At 37.4% G+C, this 19,953-nt stretch overlaps 1 pseudogene; it reads left to right on the plus strand.

Annotated features, from left to right (window-relative positions):
- Positions 1-3,304: 3,304 nt before the first annotated feature.
- LOC101544625 (ubiquitin carboxyl-terminal hydrolase 15-like) lies at positions 3,305-8,223 on the plus strand (annotated as a pseudogene).
- The last annotated feature ends 11,730 nt before the right edge of the window (positions 8,224-19,953 follow it).

Below are 19,953 nucleotides of genomic sequence, written 5' to 3' on the forward strand. Positions count from 1 at the left end.
GCTCTATGGATGCTCAGGAATACACAGAGACCTAATGGGGGTTGGGGATTGAATCTGAGTCAGATGTGTACAAGGCAAGCGCCCTAGCTGCCCTACGTTTTCTTTGGTCCAAAACTGTGACTTCACTTTGCCATTTGTATCTATACTTGTTCTATCCTTGTCCTTATAGTATTCTCATATGCTGATTTTCTAATCTCTGAAGTTATGAGTTCAGGAAATATTGGCGTCTTTTCTTGTGTTTGCTGTATTGCTGTGAACTTCCCTCAAGAGGAATAATATTTGCTTCATTGTGGTTCTAGGGCACAGAGGTTAAACAACACACAACCTGTGTGTTTGGGGTGATGGTGCAGTTCTCAGGCCCCAAATCACAGTAATGCCGAATCCACTGCTGCTCTGGAAAGCCAGGGATCCCCTAGCTCATACAGCATTGGAACCAGGAATGAAACATGGAGTCTCATGCCTGGAAAGCATTTTCTCCAATCTTTGAGCTATATCACTGACTATTCCATTTTGTTCCTATCAGTATCCATGTCAGATTTTTTAGTTAATCCTATGTTTCAGTTAAGGTTCTATGATTTTCAATACTCTTAATCATAGTTTAATGCATACATCCCTCAACACATTCACACCCATTTTCCTCCAATAGTGTCACAAGGCCCTTCCCCATTCACCCCTCACACACCCTAAACAGAGTTCTGTGGGTCAGCTTTTTGGTTTTATTGCCTTTGCCACTCTTTTCTGTCAGCACTATGTATTTTATATCCCTGATGTGAGAGAGAGAATTCTGTATCTACCATTTTCCTTCCAAATGACCTTAGTCCAATTGTTTGGAGAAAATCACATTATCTCATTCTTGTTTGCTACCTCACAGAATTCCAGTGTGTAAAGCACTATACTTCTTTAAAGAAATTTTTTTATTGAATCATGATGAGATTTCCAGTGACAAAGTTGTTCGTGGTTGAGTTTCAGTCAAAAAATGTTAAAACACCCTTCCCTTCACCAGTGCACTTTTCCTATCACCGGTGTCCCCAGTTTCCCTCCCACACGCCTCCCCTGGTCCCCAAGCCTGCCACTATGGGAATACTTCTCTGTCTGTCTGTCTATTTTTATGTCTTTCTCTCTACCTCTCTCTCTCTTTCTTTGTCTCTCTCATTTTCTTCTTAGACACTGGGATTTGTTACATTGTTACTGAAATGGTATCACACATAGTATTTTACCTCCATTCAGCACTCAATTTTTGTCCAGGGTAATCATTTCCAACTATCATTGTAATACTGGTCCGTTCTCTGCCTTAACTGCATCCCCCATCCTACTTTGTGGTAGATTTGCATTATATATCAGTCCTCCTGGCTATTATTTCTATGTCTGTAGGTATTATTCACATACTGTGCTATGTATGTTTTTTATATTCCACAAATAAGTACTATCATTCTATATTTGTCCTCTCCCTCTCACTGATTTCACTCAGCATGATAATCTACCTGTCCATTCATGTATTAAAAAATCCTGTAACACCTGCATAGTTGTGTTTTTCCAATGTGTAGATGCACCCTAGTTTCTTAGCCGGTCATCTGCACTCAGAATGTTTCCAGATTTTAGCTATTGTGAATAGTGCTACAATAAACATAGATGTATAGATTGACATTTCTGCTGTGTGTATTTGGACCCTAAGTTATATTTCCAGAACTGTTATCGTTGGGTAAGATGGAAGCTCAATTTCTAGTTTTGTGAGGAATGCCTGTAGTGATTCCAAGAAGGCTAGACCAGTTAGAATTCCCAGCATCAATGAATGAGAGTCCATTCTCCTTGCATGGGCGCCAATACTGGTTGTTTTTTTGTTTTTTTTTTTTTGATGTGTTCCAATCTCAGTGGTGTGAGATGATATCTCATCATTTTGATTTGCATCTCCATGGTGGTTAGTGATGTAGAGCATTTTTTCTTATGTCTTTGAGCCTTATCTATTTCTTCTTAGAGTTCCGTTCATTTCTTCTCCCTCTTTTTTGATGGTATTGGATATTTCTTCCTGTAAGGTCTTTCCAGTGTCTTATATATCTTTGATATTAACCCCTTTATCAGATGAGTTTTGGGTAAATAATTATGCCATAGGCTACTCTACTCCGTTGCTCTGCAGGTCTGTCATTATTTCAGTACTATACTGTTTTAATTACCACCACATTTTCATAAGTTTGATGTTGGGAGGGTCATGCCTTCCATCTTCTTTATCCCAAGGATTGTTTTAGCTAGTGTTGGCTCGTTTCTAATGGAAAATTTGGTTCTTGTCTCTAGAGGATGGATGTCAGAACCAAACAGTTTTAAGATTTGAATCATAGCCTTTAAAGTTGCTAAGTACTTACACTGCACTCCACACATTGAAGTACAGTTTGAATGGATGACATCCATATAAGGACTGACATTTCCTGGGCGAAGTATCACAGAATCTACAGAAATGTTTTAGAGCCTCTATATCTACCACTCTCAAGAAAGTTATTCAATGATTAAAATCCAGAAATTTGTTTAGTGTGTTGCCTTATTGTGAGGAACTAAGACAGAATATTTGTACCTGAAAATTACAGTATTGGAATCCATGTTTACAAGACTGTATTAGAATCTTCTTTTGCCATTATCATTTGCAAAGGATTTCTTATGGCAGGCTCAATGAATTCAGTGCCGTCCCTGAAACTTCTCATCAACTTGTGAAAGTCAAGTGGGGGAAGAGAGCAGTTTTTTCTTAACTAAGAATTTCATTAAGTTATTCATGAAGGGTCACTGTGAAGCAATCTCAGAACAACAAGAGTATACAATTATATCTTCAGGTGTATGAAAAGAAAACATAAGAATCAAAAGACATTTTTTCAACACTGATGGTTTTCATTAGTTCTTGATATTCTGAGAAATACAGGCTTTCGTGTTCGGGGACTATTCTCAGTGTAGATAACACTTTGTGGCCAGAGGGTTAATTTCAGAAGTTGATACTGGGTTTAGATTGTGCCATTCTGTTTAATTCTGCTATTACAAAAACCATTCTTTTATTTTTGCAGCACAACGTGGATATGAATGATTTCATAGATGCCCCTCTGGATGCATCTTTTTTAGAAGAATCTTTCTTATATTTCGAGAGGCATCAGAAAAGGAATCAACGAAGATTAAAAGTTCTGAGATGTACTCTACGCGCTTGGGAAATGCTAGAAAATCAACAAATGATATTGCAATGCAAAATAGCCAAATATAATACAGATAGGAACACCCAAGAATATACTAAAATATTAAAAGACTATCAGGAAACTAGAAACACACTACACGAAAGCTACTCATTTATTAGCGAATATTCAATCAAGCTCTCAAGGTGAATTTACTGACAGTTTATATTGTTTCATTTATTTACATACAAATCACTTCAAACATGTAAATGATGTATCCTCCTCTTCTCTGAGAATATAATTTGGTAGATTTCTGGAAGCAATTATCCTCCCTCTCTCCAATCAGATTCCATCTTTGCTATCATGAGTTTTTTCTTTTAACATGGTTTGCATTAAAGAGTTATTTTATTTTTAATACAAATCAGTATGACATAGACCGTTTGGACAAAAGAGAAAAGTTTAAAAATGTCAAAATGGCCCCAACTTCTTAGATTTTTTTCCCTATTACGCTGTTTTATTTAAAAGATTTTATGTTGGCCGCTAGTGGGGGAAGATGTCGGAAGGCGGAGCGGTGGATCTGGACATCCAGCGTTCTGACATCGCGACGCTGCTCAAAATCTCGCTCCGGAAGGGGGACACCTGGTACCTAGTTGATAGTCGCTGGTTCAAACAGTGCAAAAAATATGTTGGCTTTGACAGTTGGGACAAATACCAGATGGGAGATCAAAATGTATATCCTGGACCTATTGATAACTCTGGACTTCTCAAAGATGGTGATGCCCAGTCACTCAAAGAGCATCTTATTGATGAATTGGATTACATATTATTGCCAACGGAGGGCTGGAATAAACTTGTCAGCTGGTACACGTTGATGGAAGGGCAAGAACCAATAGCACGGAAGGTGGTTGAACAGGGTCTGTTTGTAAAGCACTGCAAAGTAGAAGTATATCTCACAGAACTGAAGCTTTGTGAAAATGGCAACATGAATAATGTTGTAACTAGAAGATTTAGCAAAGCTGACACAATAGATACAATTGAAAAGGAAATCAGAAAAATCTTCAATACTCCAGATGAGAAGGAGACAAGATTGTGGAACAAATACATGAGTAATACATTTGAGCCACTGAATAAGCCAGACAGCACTATTCAGGATGCTGGTTTATACCAAGGACAGGTGTTAGTGATAGAACAGAAAAATGAAGATGGAACATGGCCAAGGGGTCCTTCTGCTCCTAAGTCCCCAGGTGCATCCAATTTTTCAACTTTACCAAAGATATCTCCTTCATCTCTATCAAATAATTATAACAACATCAACAACAGAAATGTGAAAAACTCAAATTATTGTCTTCCATCATATACTGCTTATAAGAACTATGATTATTCAGAACCTGGAAGAAATAATGAGCAGCCAGGCCTCTGTGGCCTGAGTAACTTGGGAAACACCTGCTTCATGAACTCAGCTATTCAGTGTTTGAGCAACACACCTCCACTTACTGAATATTTCCTCAATGATAAGTATCAAGAAGAACTGAATTTTGACAATCCCTTAGGAATGAGAGGTGAAATAGCTAAGTCTTATGCTGAATTGATCAAACAAATGTGGTCTGGAAAATTTAGCTACGTCACACCAAGAGCCTTTAAGACACAAGTAGGACGTTTTGCACCGCAGTTCTCTGGATACCAGCAGCAAGACTGTCAAGAATTACTAGCTTTCCTGTTGGATGGTCTACATGAGGATTTGAATAGAATTAGGAAAAAACCATACATACAACTAAAAGACGCCGATGGGAGGCCAGATAAGGTGGTTGCTGAAGAAGCCTGGGAAAATCATTTAAAAAGAAATGATTCTATCATAGTCGACATATTTCATGGCCTTTTCAAGTCAACTTTAGTATGTCCTGAATGTGCAAAGATTTCAGTCACATTTGACCCTTTTTGTTACTTGACACTTCCTTTGCCCATGAAAAAAGAGCATACCTTAGAAGTTTACTTAGTTAGAATGGATCCACTTACCAAACCTATGCAGTACAAAGTGGTTGTCCCCAAAATTGGAAACATACAAGATCTTTGTACGGCACTCTGTACTTTGTCAGGCGTACCTGCAGATAAGATGATAGTCACTGATATATACAATCATAGATTTCACAGAATATTTGCCATGGATGAAAACCTTAGTAGTATTATGGAGCGAGATGATATTTATGTGTTTGAGATTAACATCAATAGGACAGAAGATACAGAGCATGTGATTATTCCTGTTTGCCTAAGAGAAAAATTTAGACATTCAAGTTACACACACCATACTGGTTCCTCACTTTTTGGTCAGCCTTTTCTTATAGCAGTACCACGAAACAATACTGAAGATAAATCCTATAATCTTCTACTTTTGAGAATGTGCCGGTATGTCAAAATATCCACTGAAACTGAAGAAACTGAAGGATCCCTACATTGCTGTAAGGACCAAAATATTAATGGGAACGGCCCCAATGGCATCCATGAAGAAGGCTCCCCAAGTGAAATGGAAACAGATGAGCCAGATGATGAGTCCAGCCAAGATCAAGAACTTCCCTCTGAGAATGAAAACAGTCAGTCTGAAGATTCAGTTGGAGGAGATAATGATTCTGAAAATGGATTATGTACTGAGGAAACTTGCAAAGGTCAACTCACGGGACACACAAAAAGAGATTGTTTACATTCCAGTTCAACAATTTAGGCAATACCGATACCAACTACATCAAAGATGACACCCGGCATATAAGATTTGATGACAGGCAGCTTAGGCTAGATGAAAGATCTTTTCTTGCTTTGGATTGGGATCCTGATTTGAAAAAAAGATACTTTGATGAAAATGCTGCTGAGGACTTTGAGAAACATGAAAGTGTGGAATATAAGCCTCCCAAAAAACCCTTTGTGAAATTGAAAGATTGCATTGAGCTTTTTACAACAAAGGAAAAGCTAGGTGCTGAGGATCCTTGGTATTGTCCAAATTGTAAAGAACATCAACAAGCCACAAAGAAATTAGATTTATGGTCACTGCCTCCAGTACTTGTGGTCCATCTCAAACGATTTTCTTACAGTCGATACATGAGAGATAAATTGGATACCTTAGTTGACTTTCCTATAAGTGACTTGGATATGTCAGAATTCCTAATTAATCCAAACGCGGGTCCTTGCCGCTATCATCTGATCGCCGTTTCCAACCACTGTGGAGGGATGGGAGGAGGACATTATACTGCTTTTTCAAAAAATAAAGATGATGGGAAATGGTACTACGTTGATGACAGTAGTGTCTCGACAGCATCTGAAGATCAGATTGTGTCCAAAGCTGCGTACGTGCTCTTCTACCAGAGGCAAGACACTTTCAGTGGAACTGGCTTTTTCCCTCTTGACCGAGAAACTAAAGGTGCTTCCGCTGCCACGGGCATCCCGTTAGAAAGTGACGAAGATAGCAATGATAATGACAATGACATAGAAAACGAAAACTGTATGCACACTAACTAACGAGAGTCCCAGAAGCCATAAAGGAGAGACTTTCCTGCTGGTGGTGTCTATGGAGATGATGGAGTCACCCGCCACATTAAACACGAGTCTGAGATGGGAAGTTTCAGATAACCGAATGTAAATCCTTTATCAGATTTTAACTTGTGCAGTACTTGAAGTGAAACACAATGAAAACTTTAACAGAAATTGTCTCTTAATACATTTACAGTCTTGTATTTACAAGCTAAATATATATAGGAAATCACAAATAAATCCCTTTTAAGTTTGCTGCTGTTTTGATGAATTATGTTTTCTTTAATTTTTTGGATGTGAGTTAACTGATGACAAATGTTAAATTTGTGGATGTTGGTCATTTATTTTGCTCTAATATACTGCAAGAAAATTATGGCTGAACTTAGTTTTTGGATAATCTAGATCATGTGCATTAGGCTGCTACATATACTATTATGATATTTAGCTGCGGTATCAATGTGGCATAAATACTGCAGTAGTATCCTTGGAAAACCAAATTTTCAAGTCTATCCCTGGCAATCAATGTAGACCTATTTTTAAAAAATGAATCATGTTACATGGAAGTCTTGAAAAAGTTATTTCCTTTCATAGTATTAAAACTAGAATATTATGTTCATCTAACTGCTATTGTAGAAAACAGGTTCTAGATTTCACCCTTCATCTAAAGTCATTTTTGTTATATGTAAGGTATTTTTTTTTGATGTTGATGTTCTTTTTGTTGCATTTAGAATCTGTTCCTCCGCCATTTAAATTTTCTTTTACTTACATTAAAATTCATTTGTTTTAATTTGGTGTTGGTCCAAATTCAAAATTTTTGCTGTCTGTTTTTCTCTACCCCATTTTTTTGTAATTTGGCAACTTCTAACCTATGAATTATTGTAACATAAGGAAAGATTTAATTGTACTCTGTATCAGTAGTAATGATTACATCATGCTTTCAGGTTTTTTCATATACTGGTCTTTAAATAATTAATGGACAATTGGCTTTAAAGGTGGGTCTGTTAACTCTCTTTGTGTGTTCCTGATGGAATTCACCATAGCCTTACAGCTTTTCTCAGAAGGTGACTTGTTAGAAGAGAAGTGGCATCTGCGTGTTCCAGAATCTGAAGCTGGACAGTATATAAAGCATAAAAACCTGGAATTTGATTTTAGTTCACCACGTTCAAGGATTCAGGATGCCAAAAATATGTGTGAACATTTGAAACATTTTTCATTTGCTGCTTTTTTCCCTTTGATCTAGTTAAAAGAATGTATTGTCAATTGGCATACAGTACTGCCTTTAATAGAAAATATAAATACCGGGACACATTTCACATATTGACTAACTGAGAAATTGTTTTGTGTCCCACTGTTATTAAAGCAAAAAGTATAATGTTCTTCACTTGAACTAATCAAATACAATAGATTATAAATTGTGTATTGTAAATAAAAGTTCACTCTGTGAGTGCACATTTTGGTAAATATTTATTTATGCTAGCATTTAAAAGTTTAAAAAATATGCATTTGACCAGGATAAATGAGGTATGTTGATCATGGCTTTGCTTTATACCTTGATATTAAAGCTGGTTTTTCATCCTGGTATTTTAAAAGCTGCTTTGAGTTTATTTTTTCCTTTCTTTCTTTTCTCTCTCTCTTTTTTTTTTTTTTTCTTTTTTTTCTTTTTTTTTTTTTTTGCTTTTTGGGTCACACCCAGCATGCTCAGGGGTTACTCCTGGCTTTGCACTCAGGAATTACTCCTGGCGGTGCTTGGGGGACCATATGGGATGCCGGGGATCGAACCCGGGTCGGCCGAGTGCAAGGCAAACGCCCTACCCGCTGTGCTATCGCTCCGGCTCCCTCTCTCTCTTTTTTTTAAATGTAAACTAACCTCCTGCATGACAGAGGTTAAAATTTTGTCTGCACTTGAGTTCACTTGAGTTTACATTTGAAATGTGCATGTTTATTTATACAGATTTCAATAAAGCTATTCAAGGCCTTAAAAAAAAAAGATTTTATGTTGACTCAGTAGTTCTTTGATATATCAGGCCATGTGGGAGCCAATGTAAAAATGCTACAGCTTCATTTGTATTATTCAGGGAACAGTGATGACAAACATATTTGCTCTTTTGATTTTAAGATACGTCTCATATCACTGGCTTAAGTCATGAAAAATATGTTCTAATTGTTCAGGTTATAAGCATTTTTAAATTTATTTTTTATTTGCTTTAGGCCCATGGAAATTCTAGGGGATACTTAGAAGAGTTCAGAGAGGTTAACAGAGTATCAAAAGTCAAGTGAATACCTAGCATCTGGAGCTCCAAAAAAATAAAACTTATCAAGAATAAGATTAAAATGTAGGAGCTGGAGCCATAGCACAGCGGGCAGGGCATTTGCCTTGCACACGCCGACCCCGGGTTCCATTCCACCATCCCATATGTTTCCCCAAGCACCACCAGGAGTAATTCTTGAGTGCATAAGGTCATAGTAACTCCTGTGCATTGTCAGGTGTGACCCAGTAAGCAGAAAAGTAAATAAAAACAAAATAAACCTTATAAAAACAACAAAACATAGTATAAAAACTTTAGGCAATAGATGAAAACTCTGAAAGCGGAACTCCCCAGTGTCTATCCCAGAAGATTCTGAAAAAAGATCTACAAAGAAATAAGCAACTTTACCCAAGAACTACAAGTTTCAAAAGCATTGATAAATAAACTATATGTAAATCAGCCATGCAATGATAGAAAACAAATTTAAGCTTATTAAATTTAAGTTTGGTTTCATGAGGATAGCGTTATATCAAAGCAAACTAGAAAATATCATTTTGGAAACTGTTAGTAGGTGAATTAACTTCTTAAAATATTAGTCTAACTTATCTTACATATTATTATTATTATTGTTATTACTATTATTACTATTATTAATGTGCTTACTTGGTCCTTCAAAGACCATGGGAAACATTTGTCAAATACAGATCTTACGGTAAGTACCGAACACTGTTGAGTGTGACCCCAAAACTAAATGGAGGAGGAGGAAGGATTGCTCAGGAATAATGTTAACTAAGTAAAGAAATACTATGTAGTTTATTTATTTATTGTTGGTTTAGGGGCCACAACCGGCAGTGCTCAAACCTTACGCTTGGCTCCGCAGTCAGCGACTACTCCTTCCTTGCTCAGGAACCACATGCAATGCTGTGGCTAGAACCCACAGGCTCTGTGGCAATAACCCTCCTATTGTACCTGAACAATGGGCAAGGTGCTTGTTTCAGAGCCTGGTATGCACATACCTGGTATGTACCCACCCTGTCACATGTCTTTCATTGGTTTTACTATTATTACCAGCTTTCCTAATTTTTCCTTTTTATTACACATCTCCGTTTAATTCTGTTCTGTTTTGTTCTATATATCAGAAGTAATTTTACTATGTTGTTCAAATGTTCAATACAAAAACTTTCATATAGTTTTTATAAAGTTTCAATTGGACTAAACTGATATAAGATTTCTTACACATTTTTTCACTTCTAACAACTGACCATCTAATATCTTCTAACATATTACTACAAAATAGATTGTAATTATTTTTAATTACAGCTTTTTTAATACTTAACTTTTAACTTTTAACCAATGCAATATGTGGCCATGATAGTAAGTTTTTTAAAAGAAGACCTTTTAAAAATGCAAATGAAAAAGAAGTGAACTTTAGGCTCACTACTGCGGCTTAAAAATATTTTCTAATTATTTGAGAAAAGAATTTTGCTTAGATTTCTTCATAACAAAAACATCAAACACCATTCTTCAGAACATACTTAGATGGCCAATATTTTTTTTGAATAGACCAGACAGTTTGGTCATTGGGAAGATTATATATTACTTTCTGAAATTAATTAGAATAGAAATTTATTTTGCATGATTATTTGTCTACTGAAGGAATCCTCATTTATGTCTAGTGTACTAGGGTGGCATTTATAGCTCATACTTCACAAGCTTTTCTAGAAGACTTTCTCTTAGTAAAGTCTTGTGAATGGCTTTTTACATAGTTCAACTATAAAATTGTTGGTGAATATATAACTAGAATACAAAGTGAAGACCATTTTTTTTTTAAATTTATTTATTTTTAATTAGAGAATCACCGTGAGGGTACAGTTACAGATTTATACACTTTTGTGCTTATACTTCCCTCATACAAAGTTTGGAACCCATCCCTTCACCAGTGCCCATTCTCCACCACCCGTAAACCCAGTGTCCCTCCCACCCTCCCCAATCCCATCTCCCCCCCACCCCACCCTGCCACTGTGGCAGGGCATTCCCTTCTGTTTTCTCTAATTAGCTGTTGTGGTTTGCAATAAAGGTGTTGAGTGGCCGCTGTGCTCAGTCTCTAGCCCTCATTCAGCCCGCAACTCCCTTCCCCCACATGGCCTTCGACTACAATGTAGTTGGTGATCGCTTCTCTGAGTTGACCTTTCCCCGGAACGTGAGGCCAGCCTCGAAGCCATGGAGTCAACCTCCTGGTACTTATTTCTACAGTTCTTGAGTGTTAGTCTCCCACTCTGTTATTCTATATACCATAGATGAGTGCAATCTTTCTATGTCTGTCTCTCTCTTTCTGACTCATTTCACTCAGCATGAAACTTTTCATGCCCATCAAGTGAAGACCATTTTTTGATTTGTATGGGTTCATTTAGATATTGAGTTTTGAAATGAGCTGTAAATAATAAATGGTTTATCTTTCCACTAGTTTGCTAATACAAAACTACATTCAATATTTGATATTATCCAATTAACAGTATGAAAACATAGGCATCAGGTGTATACAAATTCCAAATAGTTCATTTCTTTCCAAAAGCTTTATTAGCCTCAAAAATACCTATGTATCTTTTTCTGTGTACGTCTACACACTTCCTTCACATATTCCATTCCCATCCAATCCTATACCAGCACACTCAACCTATTTTCAAAACGAAAAGTGGCCTTCATCAGTTTCTCATGCTTCAGATAGAGATACAGGGCCAAAATAACCTTTTCAGTCAGTAGTAATCAGCCAAACAACTATGACTTATATCACTGTCACTTGATAAACATCACCTAAGCATACAGCCATTTACTAGGCCATTGATTGTTTTCCATATGTTTCTCAAGAAATAGTCCCAAAGTACTCCAAATCCATTTCATCCTACCCCTTTTCTCTAGCTTCTAGTCAATCTAACCTACTTAAAATGCCACAGAAAACCTTCTTATCTCTGATTCTTTCCACAAGCTTCTTCCCTCTGTCTGTAGTACTTTCCCAGCCTTTCAGGGGTTACTTTATGTAAGACTTTCACCAAAACAGGAAATACCCCCAACAAAACCTGGGTGTCCCTGCTGTGTGTTGTAGTAGTGCACTCTTTGATCCTTGTTATGGCATTTATGCTTTGTATGAATATGCATTAAAAGAATGATCTCCATAGGGTTTGGAGCAATAGTACAACAGGTGTTTACTATTTGCAGTCTACCATAGTTTGATCCCCAACACCCACTATGGTGTCCCGAGCCACCTAGGTGTGATTGCTGAATGTTGAGCCAGGAGATAGCCATGAGTACTGCCAGGTGTAACCCCCAAACATACAGAAAAACCCTAGATGGTTTTTGATGAGCATGTCATTGTGCAATAGCACATGATTGTTGCAAAACTTCATCAAGAATCAGAAGACGGAATCACTAAAACTTAGCTAGAAGAGTAACAACTCATTGTGAAATAGTGAGCAAATCATTATGAGCAGCGATACTGATTTCTGTACTGCAACCATATACAAATAGCTTTTTTCTCAACAGTGATTTATCTCTCATTTTTATTGGTAATCAATAAGTAGTTTCAATAAATGATGGGTGATGTGATCCTTCCTTTCTTTTCAGCCATAGCTGAAATGGGATATGACTCCTGTAGGTTTCCTATTCGAAAGTTAATCTATGAATCAATTTTATAATCTAGTTTTGAAGACATCACAAGAAAATACAAAGTTTTTGAAGATAAAGCACATAATCAGATAAGCAGAAAAATATGCATTTACCAAGATGTTTCATGAATGTTTGAAATTTGGGTTTTGGCCTATGGACAAAAAATATTTAATAAAGAAAAATATTGCATTATATCTGCCTGAAAAGGTTGATTTTGTATTCAAAATCGCTACATTCTAACTATATAAACAGTTGTATGAAAACCAATACTGTTGTGAATGGCTAAAAGGCTCATGAAAAAGTGCTCTTCACCACTAATCACCAGGGAAATGCAGATCAAAACAACCATGAGACACCACCTCACACCACAGAAACTGGCACACATCCAAAAAAACAAAAGCAACTGCTGTTGGGGTGGATGTGGGGAGAAAAGGGCCCTCCTAAACTACTGATGGGAATGGCGACTGGTTCAGCCCTTTTGGAAAACAATGTGGTTGCTTCTCAAAAAATTAGAAATTGAGCTCCCATTTGACCCAGCAATACCACAACTGGGAATATATCCCAGAGAGGCAAAAAAGTATAGTCGAAATGACATCTGTACTTGTATGTTCATCGCAGCACTGTTTACAATAGCCAGAATTTGGAAAAAAAACAGAGTGCCCGAGAACAGGTGACTGGTTAAAGAAACTCTGGTACATCTACACAATGGAATACTAAGCAGCTGTCAGAAAAGATGACGTCATGAACTTTGCATAGAAGTGGATCAACATGGAAAGTATCATGCCAAGTGAAATGAGTCTAAGAGAGACAGACATGGAAGTATTACATTCATCTGCAGAATATAAAACAACAGAATGGGAGACTAACACCCAAGAATGATAGAAATAAGTACCATGGCTTGCTCCAATACTTGGAAGCCAGCCTCACATGCTAGGGGAAAAGGCAGCTCAGATAGAGAAGGGAACACCAACTAAAGTGTGGTTGGAGGACCCACTCGGGATGGGAGAGGCATCCTATCTAGATGTCCTCAATATCTCTTGCTTGCAGAACCTCTATGACAAGTGCTTCCAATACTCTATTGAACAGAAGTGGTGAGAGTGAACATCCTTGTCTAGTCCCTGGTCTTAGAGGGTAGACTCTTAGTTTTTCCTTCTTGAGGATAATGCTTGCAGTGGACTTGTGGTAGATGGCTTTGACTATATTGAAGGAAGTTCCTTCAAGCCCATTTTGGTGAGAGTATTTATCATAAACAGGTGCTGGAAATTACAAATGCTTTCTCTGCCTCTATTGACACTGACCAAGCAAGTGGGAACAGAGATAAACAATGGGATTATTCTAAAACTAAGAAGTTTCTGCACCTCAAAAGAAACAGTGACTAGAATACAAAGACAGTCTACAGAAAGGGAAAGGATATTTACCCAATACCCTTCTGATAAGAGGTTCATATCAGGATATACCAGGCTCTGGTTGAACTCTAAAAGAAGAAAACATCCAATCCCATCAGAAAATGGGGTGATGACATACATGAATAGAAATTGAAAGAAGTATTCCGAATGGCCAAAAAGCACATGAAAAAATGTTCATCAGTAATCATCAGGAAGATGCAGATCAAAACAACAATGAGATACCATCTCACATCACAGAGACTGGCACATATCCAGAAAATCAAAATAACCCGTGTTGGCATGGATGTGGGGAGAAGGAGACTGTCCTTCATTGATAGTGAGAATACTGACCGCCATCCTTTCTGGAAAACACTATGGACATTTCTCAGAAAGCTAGAACTTGAGCTCCCATTTGACCCAGCAATACCTCTTCTAGGAATATATTCCAGAGGTGAAAAAGTACAGTAGAAATGACATCTGCACTTGTATGTTTATGGCAGCACATTTACAATAGGTAGAATCTGGAAACAAAACTCGAGTGCTCGAGAATAGATGGAATAGTGAAGGGACCACTAAGTGAATGATGCTCGGAGGGCTCACTCTGCATGGGAGATGCTTGCTAAAAGTAGACTATAAATCAAACATAATGGCTACTTACTACCTGTATTGCAAACCATAACACCCAAAAGGAGAGAGAGAGTATGAGGGAATGCGTCTGCCACAGAGGCAGAGGTGTGTGGGGGAGTAGCAGGAGGGAAACTGAGAACAGTAGTGGTGGAGAATGAGCACTGGTGGAGGTCTGGGTACTCGATCATTGTATGACTGAAACGTAATCATAAAAGTTGTAAGTCTGTAACTATCTCATGGGGACTCATTAAAAAATATTTTAAAAATTAAAAAAATACTTTAAACTAAAACAACTGTTTAGCAAAACTAATATCGCAAAATCCAGAAAAAACCTCTATTTATTACACTTCGGAGACATGCTACCTATAAAGTCTGAAAGACAGACTAACATGGGTGTCTGTAACACTGAAATTATTCACAAAAATATAGACCTGAAATTTTAAGGCAAAATGAGGACTCTTTGGGGGGTAGGGATGTGGTGAGAAAGACTGTTAAAAAATTTTTTTCCCCCACAGAATCAAGTGGAAAAATCCACATGGTAAAATAGCTGGATGAGTACTGTTTTTCAGTGGTAAGCTTTCTGAAAATTCAATCACTGTCATCCCATTATTCATCGATTTGCTCGACCAGGCACCAGTAAAGTCTCCATTGTGAGATTTGTCGTTTCTGTTTCTGGCATATCGAATATGCCATGAATAGCTTGCCAGGCTCTGCCGTGAGTGTGAGATACTTTCAGTAGCTTGCCGGGTTCTCCGAGAGGGACAGAGGAATTGAACCCGGGATTCAATAGAATTTTGAAATGTTTTCAGAGATGTTCACATATATTTTGGATAAAAATGCAATTTTTAGAGCTAAATACAAATCTAAATATCACACCTGTGCTTGAGTATTCCACATGTGCCCCCCAAATCCTGTGTCTGACCAGAGCTATCATGTCAGCTGCGACTAAGGCAGACCTGAGCTGGAATTTCTCCCAATCAGCCTGACTCTTCTGGAGAAAACCATGGATAGATAGCCTTTCCATTTGCAATCAAGTTTCTGACTGCCTCTATCTAGATAGTTCAGTAAAAGAATAGAATATTCCCTCCTCCTTCAAAAACAATGAAAACAAATGGTGAAGGAAAAGGAAAAGAAACAAAACAATCTGCTAAATCACCCCAAGTAAATTGATCTTCAGGCTGAAAACTCTTGACTCCTGTTCAGAATAGGAGTTGACAGATATCTGCCCTTTCCAATTAGACCCAGCGTCCACCACACCTGGCCTTTTCTGACATCGAAAGGCCCAGCTTTACAACTCCTGGTGCGTGCAGCATATGCAGCAGCACCGAATCTCTTCCAAATTTCACAGTCCAGACAGCCCAGCAGGAGCAGAGCAAATTGGATGGGAAAGTTGAAGCCTACGAATTAAATAAGTAAAAACATAGAAGGCTCAAAGAGCATCAGTCAGCTCAGAAAATCCCCATACATGACTTTTGTAACACCATTGTGAGTTATTAACAATATCACAAATTATTAATCATGTATTTCCTGATATTTCCATTTGCCATGTTGCATGTATCTGCTAAGAGGACAGGATTAGTGGGTGCCTGGGAAACTGGAGGTCTTGCTAGAGGAAAGGTCATACTGGTGGTAGAATTGGTGTTGGAACATTGAATAGCTAAAACAACTGTATTATGAACCACTTTGTAAATACAGTGTTTAAAAGAATAAAACAATCCACGTATTAGTGTGTCTAAGTCATTTGCTGCTTCTGATCTTAAACAAGCACCCTGCCTCCTGTACTATCTCTCTGGCCCTTCTAAAGCCATGAACTTCGCCTCTCCTTAGGCATCAGGTGTTCCTCTTCTACAGAGTCTTTATTGTCTTCTCTTTTCTGTGCTTTCTACATAGCACATTATAGTGCTAATCATGGGACATCATGACTAGCTCGTGCAATAAAGTGTTGTCTCCTTGGGAGCAGGGGCATAATCTTGTCGGTACTCACAGGAGTTACAGGTATGTGTCAAATGTCAGAGGAAATAGAATGCAAGGGACAAATGAAGAATGATTTTTCTCATATGTGAAGTGTAGACAAGCATAATAAGTTAATAACAAATAGCCTTTTAAAAGAAATACTTTTAAAAGGCTTTGACCTTGTATTCTCAAAGTGGCAGAGAAAGCAGTAGAGCATTTCTTTAGATACCCTATTGGACATTGTTTTAAACTACATTAAAACATTATATATTTTGGGGGGCCGGAGCGATAGTACAGTGGGTAGGATGTTGGCTTTGCACAGGGCAGCCACCCCGGGTTCGATCCCCGGCATCCCATATGGTCCCCCAAGCACCACCAGGAGTAATTCCTGAGTGCGGAGTCAGAAGTAACCCCTGAGCATCGTTGGGTGTGACCCAAAAAGCAAAAAAAAAAAAATTATACATTTTTCTTAGAAATTTTAAAATCTTGTTAGACTTACTTTCAAAGTAAAGACAATATCCAATTAAAACACATCCTTTCATTCTTTTACTTCATGTTGGAGCTTATAGGATGAAGAGGGGAGAATCAAAATAAGGAAGAGTCTCATGAGACTGTAGTGGTGTGGTATTGGTACTCAGATGGTGGGTGTGGCACACATAATTTAAAGAAGTATAAAACTATTTCTAAAAACATACAGATTTGTAAGCCAATATTACCTCACTGAAAAAAATTTAAATGTAAGTGAAAAAATTAAATTATTATAGCATTGTAAACCAAATGATTTCAATTTAAAAATAAAATTTAATATTTTTCAAAACTTTATGTTAAACTTCACAAAATGATAAAACAGCTTGATTTCCTATTTGAAAAGGGGCCTTGCCACAAATTGAGGATTATATGATCTCAAATTTCCCATCTGTTTTTAAAGGCTGCGCTCTGCCTGGGAACTGTGCATGTAAAGAATGACTCAGAAGTTTTGGGGTTTTTTTGAATATATCATAAAATGAAGCTATTAATTATACTTAAATGGAATTTTTCTTGTCACAAGTTATGCTTTCAATGGAGACATACGTTTCCTACAACTGACATAGTAAAAAGACTGTTAGGTTTTACTACCAGTTTTTTCCCACTTATGATCAGGATTTATCTCTTTTAAGCACTGTATGAAAGCTTGAATGCAAATTCAGTGACTTTGGCCATACCTACTTTGTTGAAGTCCCAAAAGAGAGTATCACAGCTGTTATTTCATTCATAGTTGAACAGGTGGTAGCTCTGTGTAAACCACTATGAATTGCAAGGCAAAATTTGCAAAGAAGAAGAGCACTTTATCCAATTACTTCCTTGAAAAATGTCTATTGAGAAGACAAAAGAGTCAAGGTACAGGACAAAGCAGCATGCCTTAAGCTTAGATGCCACTCCACATGTTTATTGGTGCACTCAGATCTGGATCTCTTTCAACAGCTGCTCTGCTTTCATACATGCTTCAAGAAGCGTAAACTCATTAGTGATAATGTCCAGAGATGTATTCTTGTACAACCTGAAAGCATATCTAAAATAACCTAAAGGGAGACTTTGGTGTTTGGCAATCCTCCTGATAGAATTATGCTTACAGAAAAAGGGAGTTATTCACAAAGCACTATGGAATAGGCTAAAGATAAGCTGATTTTCAAAGTCACGGGCATTTTTACTTTACATTTTATTGACTGATGGTAAACAGACTCCCCTCCCACCGTTAAAATCATAATACTAGCACCCAATAATTCACCGGCTTCTTTTCCCCACCAATCTGGCTGAACAGGGCATGACTTTCTAATTCTACAGTTGCTGTTCACTGGCTGGGAATACTCTTTACCAGCTCTCTACGTAACTGTCTCTTACTCCCCTTTTTAGATTTGTACTCAGACATGAAGTCAAAATGATAATGCAACACTGAGTTTACCTAATCTTCCTGATTTTTCCCCCACAGTACTCACTGCCACCTCAAATATGACTATTCTGTAGACCAGTGTACACAAAGATTTCCTTCACTAGAACACATTCTTTATATCTTAAAAATATTTTATGTTTTCGGTTTTACTATTGGTCCCCATAAAATTAGGAGACAAGACCTTAAATAAATTAAAACAGCTAACTAGGGATTTGCTAATTTAAGTGAATCAATTTCCTTTTCTACCACAAATATAGCTGTAGTATCAGTAAACGAATGCCACATATCATAAATATAAATTATTTTTTTCATATTGTACTGCAGCTCTAACTGGATGAAAAGGAACATATAATTTATTAATTTCTGCTCTATTACTTTCGGTCAACAAGTCTAAGACCAAAGTTCTCCCTCTCTAGTGAAGGAGGGAGGCAGTTCAGGTTGGCTTCAGATATTCCTATGCTTACACAAATGGGTGAAAGTGAGCCATTTTGTGAAGTTTTTCATTAGAGACAATATAGAGAGACTTGTTTCAGTATGTGATCAAGTTCGTTCGAACCGAGTTTAACCGGATGGGGGATAACCTCTGATTTCTCTGTAACGATCATTCCTCCTTTGCATTTTCAACATCGTTTTCCTTTGAAGTATAACAGAAAAGTTTTAGGTACTAAATAAAAGTTCTATGCAGAATAAGAATTTCACATTTAAAGTGAATTTAATTCATATAGGCAGAACAAAAACATAAAGAATCTTGGCATTTAACACGAAGCCAAAAGAGCATGCCAGCTTAACTGAACTGCCAAGAATCATCATGGTAAATCTCCCCTTTTGAAATGTGCTTCGCTTTTTCTCATTGTGCAATACTGGATTTTGTTTTTTGGTGGTTTTTTTTTTGGCTTTTTTTGGGGTCACACCTGGCAATGCACAGGGGCCACTCCTGGCTCTGCACTCAGGAATTACCCCTGGCGGTGCTCGGGGGACCATATGGGATGCTGGGAATCGAACCCAGGTCGGCCGCGTGCAAGGCAAAAGCCCTACCCGTTGTGCTATCTCTCCAGCCCCGCAATACTGGATTTTGTAATATTCCTCAGCACAAACTCAAATCTCAAGAGAAAGATCTAGTTTTAGTGAAAATCTTCTACAAGTAACTGCAAATTTTAGAATTCTAAATCATTATCTGTATTCTAATTGTCTTCCTTAACACCCCACAGGAAATGAAGTACAACATGTATTATAACTTCCATGAAGTTCAATGAATTTCACTACCCCAGTGAGAAAGAAAAAAAATACATTTTATACATCCTGAAAAGACTTTCCAGAGACCTTTAACACTTTCTAAAATTGAAAATTATGAAGCATGAGGAAAATCTCTTTTGGCTTAATTTCAATAGTTCTTATACCTTAGTTATTTCAAATCATGAGCCTCGTACACCAGATACTTTAACAAACCTACAATACAAGCATGCTGAAAACACTTGAACTGCCAGTGTTTAAAACATGAAACCTTT

The sequence above is a fragment of the Sorex araneus genome, chromosome 7, assembly GCF_027595985.1.
Source record: "Sorex araneus isolate mSorAra2 chromosome 7, mSorAra2.pri, whole genome shotgun sequence".
NCBI lineage: Eukaryota > Metazoa > Chordata > Mammalia > Eulipotyphla > Soricidae > Sorex > Sorex araneus.